The 18021-nt window shown below is 36.3% G+C and overlaps 1 protein-coding gene across 6 annotated transcripts in view; it reads right to left on the reverse strand.

Annotated features, from left to right (window-relative positions):
- The window catches only part of DGKB (diacylglycerol kinase beta), a 704177-nt gene that overhangs the window by 380006 nt on the left and 306150 nt on the right, over positions 1-18021 (reverse strand). The gene's annotated exons all lie outside the window — the stretch shown is intronic.

Consider the following 18021-nt stretch of genomic DNA (forward strand, 5'->3'; position numbering starts at 1 on the left):
GTCTTAAAAAGGTCAGAAATTAAAATAATTTCTAAATGCACAACGATGAACAAATTTCCATTTTATCAAGGCTACGGTACTTAAAAAGGGTTTGTTTACAAAGAAAGAACTAACTTTAGAGTTCATGGAGTCAGAAAACCTACCTGAAAGAATGGAAAAAAAGACTGAATTTTGATATTGCCCTCCCCCTTACCAGCTGCATGAAGATGAGAAAATTGACCTCCCTGAACCTCAGTTTTCTCATCAGCAGGAATGAGACAGGAGTAGCAGTGACTAGCTCACAGTGATGTGGAGATAATTAAATGAATTAAAATTTGTAAAGCATCTAGTACCAAATACGCTCACGTATAGTAGCAGCTCAATAAACAACAGCTCATTATTACGGCAATAAATTTAAAACTCAAGATATCGCTAGCTCAGAAGGTAATGACCGGTTGTACATGCTAGAGAGAAAGCTCCACAAATTCTTTCTGGACACAACTGCATATACCTCAGGGATCTCAAAAGGACACAAAGAAGATTTTAAGTGTAGGACACCATAAGCATTTTTTTAAAAGTTCATCTTGATAAAAAATAAAGATATTAACTAAAATTTCTTTTTAATATATTATTAAACACATTACATTGCTTTCAGGATAGAATTTTTACTTCTCTATAATCTAGCCATTAATTCTGAAATTTCAAATGACCTTGAGATAATTAAAAAATATTCAAGTTACAGTTATAAGATAACCATCAGATATGTAATCACATATATTTAGGAAATTTCAGAACATCAGAAGAAAGTCTTTGTGTTGGTACAGGTTATAACAATGAAAGAAAATTCCTTCTATTTCGGTGCAGTCACTGAGAATATTAACTGACTAACCTCATCTAATAAAAATTACACAATATAAATTCTTATAATTTTGTATTTATAAATATTTAGCTGGTGGAAATGTAAATTGGTACGGTCACTATGGAAAACAATATGGAAATTCCTTAAGAAATTAAAAGTAGAACTTCCATATGATCCAGCAAACCCATTTCTGGGGGTATATGTCAGGCAAATAAAAACAGTATCTTGAAGAGAGATCTGCACTGCCATACTTACTGCAGCATTATTCACAATAGTCAACATACAGAAACAGTCTAAATGTCCATCTAAAGAAGATATGGTGTGTGTATGTATATGTGTGTGTGTGTGTGTGTATATATATATATATATATACACACACACACACACACACAAATGGAATATAAAATGGAATATTATTCAGCCATGAGAAAGGCCATTCTGCTGTTTGTGACATGGTTAGACATAGAAGGCATTACACTAAGTGAAATAAATCAGGGAAAGACAAATACTGTATGATATCACTTATATATAGAATCTAAAAAAAGCCAAACTCATAGAAACAGAAACTAGAATGGCAGTTACCAGCAGCTGAAGGTCGGGGGAAATGGAGAGACATTTTTCAAATAGCACAAATTTCCAGCTATAAGATGAATTAAGTGCTGGGGATCTAATGTAGAACATGGTGATTATAGTTAATAGCCCTGTTTTATATACTGAAAGTTGCTAAGAGAGTAGATCTTAAATGTTCTCACCACAAAAAGAAATAGTAATTATGTGACGTGGTGCAGGTGTTAGTTGACTCTATGGTGGTAATCATTTTGTACTATATAAGTGTATCAAATAAACATGCTGTACATCTTTAACTCTGACAATGTGATATCATTTATATCTCAGTGAAGTTGGAATTTTGTATTTGTAAATGTGTAGTAGAACAGCAGTGGTTTTCATAAGCCTTGAAGATATTTATCAAGTGATATGTGCTTATAAAACAAAGTGAATAAACCTAACATTCAGAATCATTTAAACAATACAAAAATCTTCATGATAGGAATTTAAAATTCATTAACACATGTTTGGAGTCACTCATTTTTGTGTATAAAAAATGTCAATAACATCTTTTATTCTCATGGACCCCTAACATAGCTGATACGCAAGCCAAATTTTTGTGTCTAATGGAAAACAATTCAGGTTAGTTTTCAAAGAATATCCAGATTATCTGGCACATTTATTATTTGGATTATACGGATAGTCAAAAATCCTGGGGCATGAAAATAGTAATGATAAAACTTCACACACTGTTTTTGATGGGAAAATTCTTCTAGGACAAGGGTGTTAATAAATTCCTCAGTAGTGGCGTTTTCTCTTTTATAGAACTCCATTTTTGCTTTTTAGGCCTATCACACTATTTTTTCCCCCTGAAAGTCAGTTCTTTCTTTGCTTTCTAGGCTTGCTCCCAAATGTCAATTTTCCCTTTCATTCACTCCCACTTGTATTTCTACTGTCAGATGCTTCTTTATGCTCGTGCCAAGATATGTATTTTTTTTCAATTCAGCTTTTGAACGTTTCCCATTTCCTTTCTACCTGCTATTCCACCCTTTCTATCACCATCCCTTCTAACTCCCTCTATTGCTCAATGTTTTATCTCTTTCACAGATTCTCCTTAAACTGCATTTACTTCTACTCCTCTTTATGCATTCATGCTAGGATAGTCATGAGGACTGTTTATCCATATTTCAGTCTCCTTTCTCTGGGCACTATCAGAAATTAGGAGTGGACACGTGACTTGCTACAGGAAAAAAAAACAGTAAGTGAACCAAAGTGATACATATCACTGTCAGTCAGATCCCTTGAAGAGCCTGTGTGTAATTCACTCTATCTCTTTTTTGCTGCCAAGGCAACCATCAACTTTCCAAGTTGTGGAGACAACATTCAATTATGGGTCCATGAATGAGGACGATATGGATCAGAGAATCCTGGCAACATATGCTGGACACACAGCTTGAATGAAAAATAAACTGTTTTTAATCCACTGAGACTTGGAGGGCTTTTTGTTACCACACTGTAACAGAAATTGTTATCTTATGGAGGATGTTATCATGATATTTTAAGTAAAGAAAAAAAAACCACATATGACATTGGCTTAGCTGTTAGGGGTAGGATGCTATGTAGTGAGGAAACTATTATCAGAGGTAGTAGGAAACAAGGTGATGATTCACATTATACTTTGGTGAAGTGCAGTGGATCATGTACTAAATATCTTGAGCTATAAGAGAAGAACTTTTAAAAAAAATGTAGGTACTCTGTGTCGGTTGTCACTGCTGGTATCTGGCAAGGTATTTCAAGGAAGAAATGAACACAAAAAAGAACTGGAGATTTTGCAATGAAGAATAAAAGAATATAAAGAGAGAATTCATTAGGGCAGGAAGAGGAAACTTCTCAAACCGTACAAGATAAAACTGAGACAGCTTTAGAGACACAAAAGCAGATTAAAACTCAGCTTTTGTAAAGAAAAAATATGGATTCAGAGCTATTATTAAAAACTTTCAATTTATTAAACTGACTCAGGATAAGGCTGTGATTCAAGTTACAGTCTTCATGCACATTTTTACAACCTCTGAAAGATTAACATGCATTAGAGAAGTCAGGCTAATGTGTGTGGCACATAGTAAATTCTTTTAATTGCAAAAGATGGCTCAAGGAAAAAAATGATTAAAGTTGAGTGTCTATAGCTGAAGTTTATATAAATAAAGTACCCTCAATTAAAAGGAACTCTGGGTGTAGGTAGTAGACCATGTTGCTGACTGGAATCGAACAGCTAGTCAACTAAGTAGTCAAAATATTTTAAAAAGCATGAACTAAAGGAGATAAGTGTAGAAGATTGAGATGACCGATGAGGCCCCAACAATCTATGAGTAGAATCTGTGCTGAGCAAACATATCATCTCTCAAGAGAGACCAGTTTCTAAATGCCTATCCCAGATGTAGCCAAAGAAGACAATGAAAAAGACTAAAGCAAAGGGACTGTGAACGATGGACAACGGGGTCCCTTCAAAGCAGAAAAAAGGTTTAATTAGCTTCCATTTCACATTCCCAGTGTTGGAATCCTCACAGTTATATGCTCAGCAACCTTTAAGAAACGCTAAAATGCAGGCTCAGCTGGGTGACTTCCATTCTTTTCCTTTCTGGGAGCATGCACTGCGGTTATCCTGTTCCTGATTCACCATAGATCAGGTGAGAAAGAGGGCAGACAATTGTTATTTTTAATTCTACGTTTCTAACTCAAGAGAGGTCATCCAAAGAACTGAGGTAGACTACTTCCTCACCTCCTGAAGAAAAGTCCGATTAGGCTGAGATCGTGGACTCTGACCAGTTTGGACATGACTGACTAGGAGTATAGGGTTAGCATCCTTGATCAGGGCACGACAGTACTGGGTGTGGGGCAGAGATTAAACTGAGTATTTTCTAACCAAAAGACCTGATTCTGATAATCACTGGACATATCCCTCAATATTCTTGTTCTTCTAACGGGTTACGGTAAAAATAAACTCCCCTGCCCCCTTGTAGTTACCTGTGGCTGCATACTTCCTTTAGTAATAAAATGTAAAACTCTTCCGTGCCAGCTTTGGGTAAAAGCCTTTAAAATCCAATATGAATTTACCATTTCCCCGTCATAGTGAAAGGAGATGTTCCAGAAGGGGAAGACTCTATCAGCCTGAGTCCCCTGAAATAGCAGACCTATAATATAGTGCCTTTTGGACCATGAGGGATATATAACACATTAGCAAGAAACAAACCTTTGATTTTTTTTTTTTTTAAGCTCCTAGATTTTGAGGGTTTGTTTGCTCAGCATAACCTAGTCTATCTTGGCAAATACACATATTACTTTTATTTAACTTGTTATTCTGCTTTTACCTAGTAACTGCATCTGTAAAAAACTGGAGTCAAAAATAACTCAATTTTTTCATAGTTTTTCAAATCTTCTCAGCTATATTGCAATGTTCTTTAGAGGAAATATCACTTATTATGGTACTTAAGTAATATTCTTACCAACTAGGACCATTACTTGCATGTATATAGAAACCAAGGATTTGAATTGATTTTTACTTGAATTAATCTTTCAGTTTCCTTCTTAAGTGACTTCCCAAGTTCTTAATGACTTCTGGTGAGCATACGGCTTTGCCTATCAAATATCCCTTCCCTCTTTTTCAGAATAAAATCTCTCTTTATAATGGACAACTTATCCCTTGTGACTCAAGTAGAAATAAACTCATCACCATCAGGACTACCCTTCTTTGATGCAATAGTACCTCAGGACACAGTGATTCCTTTAGGAATGAGTCTCTGCAGGGCTGGGCTTCAGGGGCATAGGACTTGTGTAATCAAAAGGAGCCTCACCATCAGGACGGCCTTTCAACAGGTTCTACTGCTTCATTCTTGAACTCTTAACTTTTGAACAAGTTAAGCTTTTTCTTTTCACTTTACACTGGTCCTTACAAATTACGTAGCCCATCTTCAGTGTATGTCCAAAACTTTTTCAATCAAATACTTCCCTAGGGTTTGCTGCTGGAACTGTGAGGTAAGACTGCATCTTTCTACTATGGATGTAGAATTTCAGGAAGTGATTTCTTCCACTAGATGGGACGAGTCTGTAGTAAGCAGATCTGAAAACAGAGAAACTGAATCCAGACAATACTGTCTGGACCCAAGCTAGAAAATAAATCAAAGATCAACTGAGCCACGGGACAGAATAAGTAATATGGTATTGATGACTGTGTTGAGCCTCCAAACCCAGCTTGAAGCCTGAAACACTCCTGGATCAGTTATGTAAGTCAACATGTTCCCATTTTAGCTTAAACTAGCATGACTGGGGTTTTGGCCATGTGAATCCCAAGCAGTCCTTAGAAAACATGTTTTATTTCTGTGTTGAGTCTCATTTGTTTCCCTAATTTGCTAAAATGTTCTTGGAAAAGCACTATACTTTGCATAAAGTAAGCTCTTTCCTGGTTAATTGATATCCATGACAATCACTGAATGCCTGAACTTGTTATAGATTCAGGGCTCAATATGGAATGATACGTATGGAATAAAAATCTGGTTATGGGTTTGAAAAGTCACTAATTCCTTACTTTATTTCTTTGAATTTTTCTTACACATACTCAGTGCAGATGGAATGCCATACCTCTGCTTTAATGCTTATTGTAAAAATCTCCACATTATCAAATAATCCGAAATAGACCTGATGCATGGAGTGCAAGGGAGAACAAACCTAATCACTAGAAATCAGGCTTTATCTTCAATTTATTCATTTCTGTATATACAATATAAAGAATAGACATCTACTCCTGCCTTTCAAACAGAAACGGTAAATGGAATAAAATGCAAATGTATGACAATTATATTATGATAATATGACTAACGTATTAAGATGGATTGTTAATCATTACTTAGCAAATTACCACTTTCGTATGGAGAAAATAATACCTTACATATATAATGAATAACATTACACTTGGACTAATATGGTTGTAAGTTAATTATAGACTACACAGCTGATTTAGTTTCATTTACCTAAGGAGCTGTTCTGACCCTGCTGCAGATTAATTACATCTTCAAGAATACACTCTCATTTATCATTGTCACTTGCAGTATTGTAGCTCTTAGCAAGTGTGTAGGGCTTTTTTTTTAATATTAAAATAATTCCTTAGCTACGATACATTTTGCAAGTTTAGTCATTAAAAGTACATGACAGCTAAAACTGGGTGAGATTAAATTAGTTATGGAACATTAGGAAAGTCCATGTCCCAGAAATTAAATGACTGTAAAAAAAAATAAAATAAAAATTCTGTTAAAAATCATTCAAGTCAGACAAAGGCCTCTCCTACGTTTATAGCTTTTTTGGGAAGATCCCATGCTTTGAAATATATGTACAGAAAATGTACAGCACATTATGAATTCCTTTATGCACATTAAGCAGCTTTTCAATATGCCTATTTTCTAAAATTGTTAGAAATAGTCAAAAGAATAACATGCTAACCTTTATACACATATAGAAAGTTTTGTTTAAATTATGATGGAAATTTTATAATGCTTGCTTTTCTCTAACAATGAGAATGTTCTTAATTAAATACGAGCGAGGAGAGGAACCAAAGAGATCTGTCTGTAGCCTGGAAGAGAGTGGAACATTTATTCATTCACAGTAAATGATCATTTAATTATCTATTGGGAAATGCTGTATGCTAATGTATGTGCAAAGAGTAGGCACACCTGAATAACTTACATTCCTGACCTCAAGGTGCTCAGATTCTAGGGAAAGACAGACAAACAGATGACTATAAAAACATGAAAATGTGATTAATGTTAAATAAAGATCTGTGAAGAGTAACATGAGGTACCAAAAAAGAGTGGCAAACCCACTTTGATAGCTCAGGAAAGACTTTTTAAGGGGAAAAGAGCCTGAGTTGATTATTCACAAATGGACAGCTGCTGACCTTATAATTTGCTAACTAGAAAAGGGTGGATATATTTGTGAGAAGTTAGTGGTCGGGGCTGGGGGAGGGATGAAGGGGATCGGTTTCACCCAGACAGACTTGATGACAGGAGTAAAACTACAGATCACGAAGAAGCATTTAGAAACTACTGGCAGTTTCCAAAATGGAGATGAGGCTGAAGATGTGTCAGGGCCAGAACACGATAAGGAGCTTGGAATTCATCTGTATGAAATAGTGGGCCACTAGAGGCATGGCTGTCTAAGCAGGGCATGGACCTGAAGACTTAGGACTGGAGGCAGAGAAGAACCACAAGGAAGCACTGCAATAGTGAAAATGAGAGGTGATAAGGGTTTGAGCTCCTTCAGGGCTAAAAAAAAAAAAAAAGGAAAAGAAAATACTTAGAGAATATTCAGATACAGAATCATCAGAAGTCCTCCATTAGGTTTGGAGATTTGTGAAACTCCAAGATGAGATCTATGTGAGTGGTACAGAGAATGCTGGCCTATTTTCCAATGACGTTTGAAATCATGGGGAATGAAATAACCCAGGCAGATATGGAGAGGAAAGAGGAGAACTGAAAAGCAGTCCTGGTAATCTTTCACAATTAAAGGGCAGATGAAGTCAGAAAAGCACATGAAGGTGACACATACTCAGCAAGGTGGTCAGAAAAGAATTATAAGTTTTGAGGGTATGGGGTTGAGGAAGCCAAAGGAAGTAAGTAAAGAAATTCAAGAAATAGAAAGTGATTCAAGGTTAAATGAAGCAAAATATTGAGAAAGATAGTGTTACTGAACTGGTACATTTGAAGGTCAAGGGTAACAACAGACGGAGAAGTTTCAGGAACGTTAGTGTGTGAGACACTAAGTAGTAACATACAAAGCCAGCCTGCATTGGTTCAGCAAATGCAAGATGAAGTGGGGAAAACTAAAATTAATTGTTTTGGGCTCAGAAATTATCTGGGAATAAATATTTCCTTTTTTAAATGTAATGTGGGTTTTGCACTTTCTTCTTTCCCCAAATATTTTATATTTTAATTAAATATTTTAAACACTGCATTGTATCATCTTCAGAGATCAAAAATTTGTGTCAATAATCAAAATCCACTATAAACTTTCTTGAGTGATAAAGAAAGTACAGGAAAAGTAACTCAAAAGTATTTAAGTCTACAAAGAAAAAAAAAAAAAGAAAAAAAGAATACCTGGTGGGGGAAAAAAGACAATTGGAAAATATAGCAATCAGTTGCTTAATGAAAGAGCAATACTTGAAAATTTATTAATAAAACACGAAAAATTTTGTTTCAGTTTTAGATTCAAATTTCTAGTTTGGGGTTTTTGGTTTTGGGGGTAAAATCAAATTATAGTATTCACTGTCGGTTTTTATATGATGGATCTGTTTTGAAAAAATTCTCAATATTTTGCTTGATCCTTAATGAATAACTTATTTATCATTCAGTAAAGAGTAAGTTAATTATTTTTTAAATAATTTACTGAAGAGTTTAATGTGGCCTAGCCAAAAAAAGAGAACACTATGGAATCGTAAGAAAATGATTAGAACTGAATTTACATTAAAATTTTGTAGGTAAAATAAACTGCTGTGTGGTAAAATTATCAAGCATTTGAGATTAGCAATCTTTTGGTGACTGACAATTTATTCAAATACCGTGAATCTTTCTTAAGATAAATAACCTATTTCAGAAACAAATGTCCTATGAAACAGAATCTTCCAATAAAAACATGAAGTAGACTATCCAGGAAAAACATATTATCCAATACAGCATTAATGTCATTATAAATTTCTTCTTGTCATAAAATGGGAAAAAAACTTTTGAAAACAATGTCTTTCTATAATGAGAATTATAGGCTTTACTTGATTAATGTTTTCAATTTCTCAAATGTATAATCCAAGTTCCTCACTTAGGAAAACACATAAATTATTGTTGGCTTAATAACAGAATTATCTTTAGACCAACAGAATTTGGCCAAAACAAATTTAAAGTTAAGTAACAAAAGGGTGGTAGCTTAAAAATTATATGTTTATAATAAAATCATAGATGAAGTGGATATACAAAAGGAAATGAGATTTAAAAAAATAGATTTGATCATGTTCAGAGTCTAATTTTATTGATTTCAGGACCAGACCAAAAACTCTATGTTTTTTTTTTTTTTTTTTCCCCCTGTACGCGGGCCTCTCACTGCTGTGGCCTCTCCCGTTGCGGAGCACAGGCTCCGGACGCGCAGGCCCTGCGGCCACGGCTCACGGGCCTAGCCGCTCTGTGGCGTGCGGGACCCCCCCGGACCGGGTCATGAACCCGCGTCCCCTGCATCGGCAGGCGGACCTTCAACCACTGCGCCACCAGGGAAGCCCAAACTCTATGTTCTTAACCAGTCTGTGATCATAACTAAATTTATACGGTTAAGATACTTCCTTTGTATCTTCAGTAAAGGCACAAGGAAATAAGTAATGTAAGAAAGGGCTAATAACTAAAGGAATTCTGATTGCTAACTATGCCACTAACTTGAAATTTATAGTTATGAGAATTCAGTAGTCACATTTTTGCTACACTGGAGGAGTAAGAGGCTTTTAGTGACTAAGGCTGAAGGATATTAAATCATAACTATGCAAGTATCTATTTGATAGGACATTTGGGTGGTAATATAAATGGTGCACTAGAAGTCCACTAGTCTTTGTCAGATTTCTTCCAGACTCAGAGAGTAATTCCACAGAGCGCACAGACCCATTTCCAATTTCAGAAGTACTAATATGGAAAAGGTTTTAAATTTCATGTTGGCTTTCACTTTTTACACAGCGAGCGATACTAACTTGTTTCTGGATATGTTCTACAAAAAATGGAGGACCTTTCCAGAAGCCTTTGAAATTCTTACTGCCTTGCTTGTTTCTGCTCACAGTGCTGACGTCTGTGTTGAAGAGTATCCAAATTGGAACTTACTGGGATGATTAACAGCTGCTACAAAATCAATACTCTATGTAGGGAAAACAGAATTGGGCTCAGACAATCTTACATGAGCACTATTCTGTGGCTGAATATCTATCGATGTCAGCAAGCCAGATATAATTTATGTTAGTAGAAGCATTTCCATGGATATAATCCATGGGCTTTTCAGAGTCAGCCTCAGAGACCTAGGGGGTGGGGATTCATAGGTTTTAATTATGCATAATTATGCATATTCTCAGTTGCAAAGATGATCACTGATATACTTAGTGAGAAACAGGTTTACTTAAATCTTTTATTATTTTCACATTTATTATGGTTGAAATACTATGTCACACTATTGCTACTGCAGTCTAACTCAAAATGAGTCTTAAAAGTTTTTCTCCACAAATTAAACTGAAAGGTAATACAGATGTTTGCGTATTTGGTTTATTATACACTGATGCCCCAATTAACAGTAAGGTAATGGCTGACATACATCCTAAAAATCCTTTATATCTATTTTTCTAGGGCTAAATATTCTTTATAATAATTATGCTCTTTATAATAACTTAATATCATAAATTTAAAATAACAAGATAAATATGCTGACAGTGTAAAGGGACAAAAATTAATTCCCTGAAACGTTACTTATTTGTATCTCTTGTAGCCACATTTAAGGGAAGATGCATGTGTGTAATGTTTTACGTCCAATATGCTGGAATTCACACTTCTTTCTGGCATGATGTTCATCTTTGTATCCACTGTAACGCTTATCCAGGAATTACAGCAGGCACTGAATAAGTATTTGTGGAATAACCTAATAAATGAACTCTTTTCTGACTAAAATACTAATCAGAACTAGAGTACTAAATGACCACGATGACTCAATATTTTAGAATTTTTTATACTAATGTAAGTACAGTATACACCATAAGTTAAGAAATATTTATTCAACAACGCCATTTATAAATCCTGGTAAATGGCCCATAGAGGAATATTCTGCTGTTCTGTTAAACTGGATCCTCTACTAGGAGTACCTTTGCGTTCTAACACCCTTCCTTCTCTGACATTACATGTTCATACTCTCCTTATTGCAATATGGCACGTGTTGCTTGGGTGGATGATTACTCACACGACAGGAAAAAGTTAATGGTTAAAGGGACTTAAAATGATCCTTTGTGTATGTGAGGCAGCTATTATTAATTTGAACTATATTTGCATTTTAAATATATAATCTCTCTTGCTTTCTGTACTGGTGAGAAAAGTGAATGTTTTTCAACAGGGAACTCCCATGGAGCCTGGGTTCTACAGTTCCCAGATGTTCAAGTTTCCCACCAGTATCTTTTCCAGAAATTAACTCTCCAGCTCAAAGCCACAAGGACAAAAACATGAGAAGTCAGGGTCACTGTAGTTATGGACTGGGAAAGTCACAGTTATCAACAAAACCAGAAAGGTGAAAAGTAAAATTAATGAGCCAGTGGTCTTAAGGCTAACAATGAGGGCCTTGATAACTTTGGGATGCATAAGGCCAAATCGGCAAAGGGGAGATGGCCAAAGAGAAAGTGGAGCTGTTGCAAATGGAGAAAACACTAATTTGAAAAGATACATGCACCTCCAATTTCATTCGTGCACTGTTTACAATAACCAAGATGTCGAAACAACCTAAGTTGAACTGATGGATGAATGGATAAAGGAGATGTGGTATACGTGCACAATGGAATATTAGCCATAAAAAGAATGAAATCTTGTCATTTGCGACACCATGGATGGACCTTGAGAACATTATACTAAGTGAGATTAAGTCAGAGAAAGACAAATACTGTATGATCTCACTTGTATGTAGAATCTAAAAAAATAATACAAACAAAACCAAGCTCACAGATACAGAAAACAGACTGGCGGATGCCAGGAGAGGGGATGCAAAATGGGTGAAGGGGATCAAAAGGTATAAACCGCCAGCTATAAAATAATTGTCATGGGAGGGTAATGTACAGCATGGTGGCTACAGTCAGTAACACCACACTGCATATTTCAAAGGTACTAAGTAAGAGAGTAGGTCTTAAAAGTTCTCATCACAAGACAAAAAAAGAAAAAAATTGTGTATGGTAATGGATGTTAACTAGAGTTACTGTCATGTTCATTTTGCAGTGTATACAAATATTGAATCACGTTGTACACCTGAAACAAACATAATGCTATATGTCAATTATACCTCAATAAAAAAAGAAAGAAAAGAAGAGGAAGCAAAGGCAACAACACTTGAAACAGAAGCCTTTGTTATGGTCTGGTACAGGCAGCCCAGAACAGATGAATTCACTGTGCAAAGTGCACCAAATAATCTCATACAAAACAGAAAATATTTTCCATTTAGCAGTGAAAGACCATGCACACGCTTAGTCACCTTCTATCATAGTACCTTGCATCTTTTCCTTCATAACACTTACCACCACTTCAAATTCATTTGTTTGTCTCACCCCCCCATGAAAATGCAGATTGAATAAGAACTGAAGTTATGTCTGCTCTATTCTCCAATACTGATTTTCACTATAGTACCCAACGTTTAAAGAATGTCCAGCACATAGTGAACATAAAGAAATTTAAGGAAAAGATGAGAATGTATGAAACAAGAATCAACAGAATGGCAAGTATAATTTAGTAAAGTCTATCCACTTAAAATAAGCAAATAAAACCACATCAAATTTCAAATCATTATTAAGACAATTTTTATAAGAGGCAGGGATATAGAACAGGTCAGAGTGAATATCTGAAGGAGAATTTAAGCACCATGGTAGCAGGTTTAGAGACTTCGATACATTTGAAAAATCCTGTGAAATTTTAAAGATTGCCCATGGTCTTACAATATTTTGAATCACATTAAGAAGAGAAAGTATCATTTCCCTTTCCAAATCCCTATGTAAGAATGTTAATATAGTTAACATCTTGGCATATATGTTTGCTGACTCTTTTATATGTTCTTAGAGACAAAGCTACATAAAAAACCGTTCATATTTTATCACCATCATCATTCTTAACATTTATTGAGCATCAGCACTAGATACTGTTTGTTGTGAGTTTTAAGAGTCCCTCACTCAACCCCCAATACTTCCTTAAGATAGCTATTATCCTCATTCTCTAAAGAATAGGAAAAAGAGTGCTTAATTACGGACAATTTGCTTTTGTGATTCACCATTATAATTTTGAGACCTCTTTTCCTGTTCAAAATGATAAACTTTTAGGTTGTTCCCAACTGTATGTCACTAAATATAATTGGTACACTTTAGGCTTTTGTATTATTTACTTCTGCGGAATGGATTCTTAGAAATGGGACTGATGGCTCAAAGGGTATTCACATTTTAACAGATACAATCAAATTACTCTCCAAAAGATTAAATTGATAGACCCACCACACAATTATGAATGTGCCTATTTTTGTATACACCCATTGACATTAGATACTACCACTCTTTGTAATTTTCAATAATCTGAAACAAGATAACCCATTGTATAATTTTTCATTTCCTTATAAATTAATAACAGGAATCTTTTTATCTGGCTATTCATTGTAATTTTCAGTCTTAGTCTACTTTTCCATTAGATGTTTTTTATTAAGAATTCAACATTTTAATTTATTAACACCATGTTTATTACTTGTGTTGGAAATATTCTTTGACTTTTGTTAATGAGTTTTAATATACTTTTTTAAATGAAAGATTATGAAAAGTAATTTTAATTTCCTTTTCTTTTATGGGTCCTAAGTTTCTGGTTTGCCTCACACAGGTTTCTCCTACCCTAAGCAATATACTTTGATATTTTCTTCTAATATCTTATAAATGTATTACTTATTATATTAACATTATCTTATACTATATATTAATTTATAAGATATAATTTGCATTTTTAATCTAGTGGATGTATATTTCACATGGATATGAATGCAAATGTAAGTTTATTTTCATTCAAAAGAGTAACCAATTCTGTCACCTAATTTACTGTGCACTTCATTTTTATCCAATGATCTGAAATTTCAACATTTTACAAGTACTAAATTCTCTGCATATCTTTGTCATCGTTTTGGTCTAACTTTACATTATTTTCTATTTATCTATTTTTTGTACTATCATATTTTAGTTACATTAACTTGACAGTATTCTGCACATGGCAAGGAAACTGACCATTAAAGGATATTAATTATCTCAAAAATATAAAGGCATTTTTGTATAATTGTAAATTATCATTTATCAAAACGACTACCAGTAATCCTACTAGAGTTCTCAGTAGCAATGGACTAAATTTATAAAGTAATTCGAGGAGTCTTGATTTCTTCCCACACAGGAACATGAGATGACTTATTCAGGTTTTATTTTATAACTCTGTATTAAATTAGTTTTCTCCCTATAAGCTCAGTGTCTTTCTTACTAGATGTAAACCTTGATACTTCATAGTTTTCTGATATCATTAACTAAATTTATATTAACAGGTAATTTTTTTTTTTTTTTTTTTTTGGTGGTACGCGGGCCTCTCACTGCTAGCAGTGGCCTCTCCCGCTGCGGAGCACAGGCCCCGGATGCGCAGGCTCAGCGGCCATGGTTCACTGGCCCAGCCACTCCGCGGCATGTGGGATCTTCCCGGACCGGGGCACGAACCTGTGTCCCCTGCATCGGCAGGCGGACTCTCAACCACTGCGCCACCAGGGAAGCCCTAACAGGTAACTTCATAAAGGAAGGCTTCAGGGTCATTTTTCTGTATATTTATCTAGTATTTGGCAGCTTAAGTTGATTTACTAGTTTCATTTTTAGTTGATGCATATTTACTATATACGTCATCGTATCATCTTCAAATAACAATAAGCTTGTCTCTTGTCAATATTTATGACATTTAAATTTTTATTATTATTAGCTCACTTTTCTAAAAGTGATTAACTAGAGTGGTGATAGAAAAATCCCTGTATTCTTCCTGATTTTATTTGGGATGCCTCTAGTATGCCACTACTGCTATAATATTAACTCTTAATTTGCAGAAAATGTTTTACACATTTTCAGTAGTTTTAATTATAAAAAATAGCAAACCTGGGCTTCCCTGGTGGCGCAGTGGTTGAGGGTCCGCCTGCCGATGCAGGGGACACGGGTTCGTGCTCCGGTCCGGGAGGATCCCACATGCCACGGAGTGGCTGGGCCCGTGAGCCATGGCCGCTGAGCCTGCGCTCCGCAACAGGAGAGGCCACAACAGTGAGACGCCCAGGTACCCCCCCCACACACACACACGCAAACCTATTTTTTATTTAAATAATTATACTAACATTGACCCATTTTGACTTTATTGAAATAAACCCTACACAGTCAATAGGTTTTAGTTAAATACAATACCTGAATTTATTTGCTAATTTTGATGTTTGCAACTGTTGTATTTATATACACATATGTATGCTCTTTTGGGGGGTTGTGTTTGAGGTATTGATACTGAGGTTTGCCAGCTATGTAAAAAGAATGGGAAAACATTCCATGTTAATCTATATTCTGGAACAATTTTTAAAATGTAAGAATTATTTGTTCTATGAAAAATCATTTGAAATGACAGCAGTTTTAATAGTTCTTTTACTACATTTTTACGTCTTCCTCTTTGGCTATGTGCTTAGAGAAATGGTTCTCAAAGTATGACCACGGATAGGAAATATTGGGATCACCTGGGAGCTTGTTAGAACTACAAATTCTTGGACCCCAGCTCAGCCCTACTGAAAGCCTGGGTTTGAGGATCGTCAGTCTGCATTTTAACAAGCACTTCAGGTGATTCTGATACATGCTTAAGTTTGAGAACTACTGCCTTAGATTTCCTACCCTTTCCTCTTCAGCATATTTCAGCTTTCTTCATTTGGACAGACAATACTCAAATTTCTTCCACATGATAAAGTTTACTAGCACAGATGCACAGGATATACTCATAATTATTTAAATATTTTCCATAGCTGTGGTTATATTTTCAAATTTATTATGCTCTGTGTTTCTTTTTGTTTTAAAAACAAAAACAAAATTCTTGGAGAGACGAGTCAGCAAGATGGCGGAAGAGGCGTTTTCAGCCATCACCCCCCCACCCCCGCCTAAACGAACATAGATTTTGACAACCACTAAGGAATAGATAGTAATACCTTTGTTGGGAGTCGGGGAGTCCAGCGGAGAAATTCCAGCACACCACTTGAGCAAAAAATCCGAGATAAGACCCATTGAAGGGGGTAAGAACACTTTTCCCTTTACCTGCATGGCCTCTCCCCCAGAGTGGCACAGCGCAGTGCCAAGAGAGGCTCCACTAAGCCCGAGATTTCCCCCGGGGGTGGGGAAAGTGGGAGCGTTGGGAGTGAGTGTTCAGCTTCCCACGCCTCCAGGACGCTGCCCCAAAGGCCACTTCTTTCTTGCCTCACCGGGAATAGCGAGGGTCTCAGCACAAGCTGCGGTGTCGTAAGAGGCTGGGAGCAGGTAGGCGAGAGGAGGACTCAGAGCCACAAGGGCCTGGACCTCAACAAGGGGCGCTGGAGCCTACAGAGCCTACAGACCAATGCACGGACTCCTTCAGCAGGCTGGCGAACAAGCTGCTCTGGAAGCTTCAACTGATGATTTCAGCCCACCTGGCGCCTGCCACGCTCTGCGTGCCTCAGCCCGCCCCGCCCCGCCCCCTGGCTGACGCGCCATGCGTGCCCTATGCGTGTGTGCCGCGTGGGAGGCCGAGCCCCTGCGGACTGCTGGTGAGCATGCGCGGACGGATGGCTCAGCTCCGCGGAACTGTCCGAAGTTCCCCAGATCTGCGCATTTCAGGGCTCTGCCCTAAGGGAAACACACAGAAGGCTCTCAGCACCCACCCTGGCTTTGGGGGATGGAGAGAAAGCAAACAATGTTAAGAATGCCTCCCCCCACCTTCCCAAAGAGGGAACAAGAGGCGGGGAGTAGGTGCATCTATAGAAAAAATCCGACAGAGCCTCAGAATCTTTAGCTGCTACGGCAAGGTGTTTCTATGCCCAGGCCGGTCAGTAAAGACTGGAAAAGGTGACTGCTTTGTAAAATGCATACTATGGCTCTTGAAGCAGCCCTGTAACCTGGCCTCAGTCCTTCTTAGCAGTGGTCCCAGTGGTCCTGTCTCCTCAGGGACCCAGAGGGAGACATGCCCATCTACGTCCTTCCTATTGCCCACTGTGGCTATTGAAGCAGCCTGTAACTCAGTTCCAGCCCCTCTCAGCTACTACATCTGGCAGTGTTTACACATTTTGAGGTTTACACTTACCAACAGTCATTTGTGTTGTTCCCAACACTGTTTATGCCAGTTTTAGTCTTTATTATATCATTCAATTACCTATTATATAAATGGAAAATATGATTACAAAAAGAAAGTATTTTATATGAAAACGAAGATGATTTGGGAAGATTTGATATAAATGCAATTCTAAAACTGCTGTAGAATTATATATTCTTTGTTATAAAATCATATGTAAGAAAAATCATTATAAAAGATTTTTTAAACTATTGTAAAAATCTAAAAGGATTTTATACTGATTGCTTCACAAGTATCTTTTGAATTTTTGTTCCACTTAAAAGAAACTAAAAATGGAAATCACAGATGGTTTATTATGGAATGTGATTTATACAAGCAAACTTTGTAGAACCCCAGTCGATGATGCACATTTAAAGAAAGGACATGAGCTGGACCTATAAGAAAAAATTCGTCAATTCAATTATATTTATAGGTTTTAGGTTAAATGAAATATCCAAAGCTATGTGTACCTTT

This window comes from Aethalodelphis obliquidens, unplaced genomic scaffold, assembly GCF_003676395.1.
Source record: "Aethalodelphis obliquidens isolate GAN/ISIS:26980383/991018 unplaced genomic scaffold, ASM367639v1 scaffold5, whole genome shotgun sequence".
Lineage (NCBI taxonomy): Eukaryota > Metazoa > Chordata > Mammalia > Artiodactyla > Delphinidae > Aethalodelphis > Aethalodelphis obliquidens.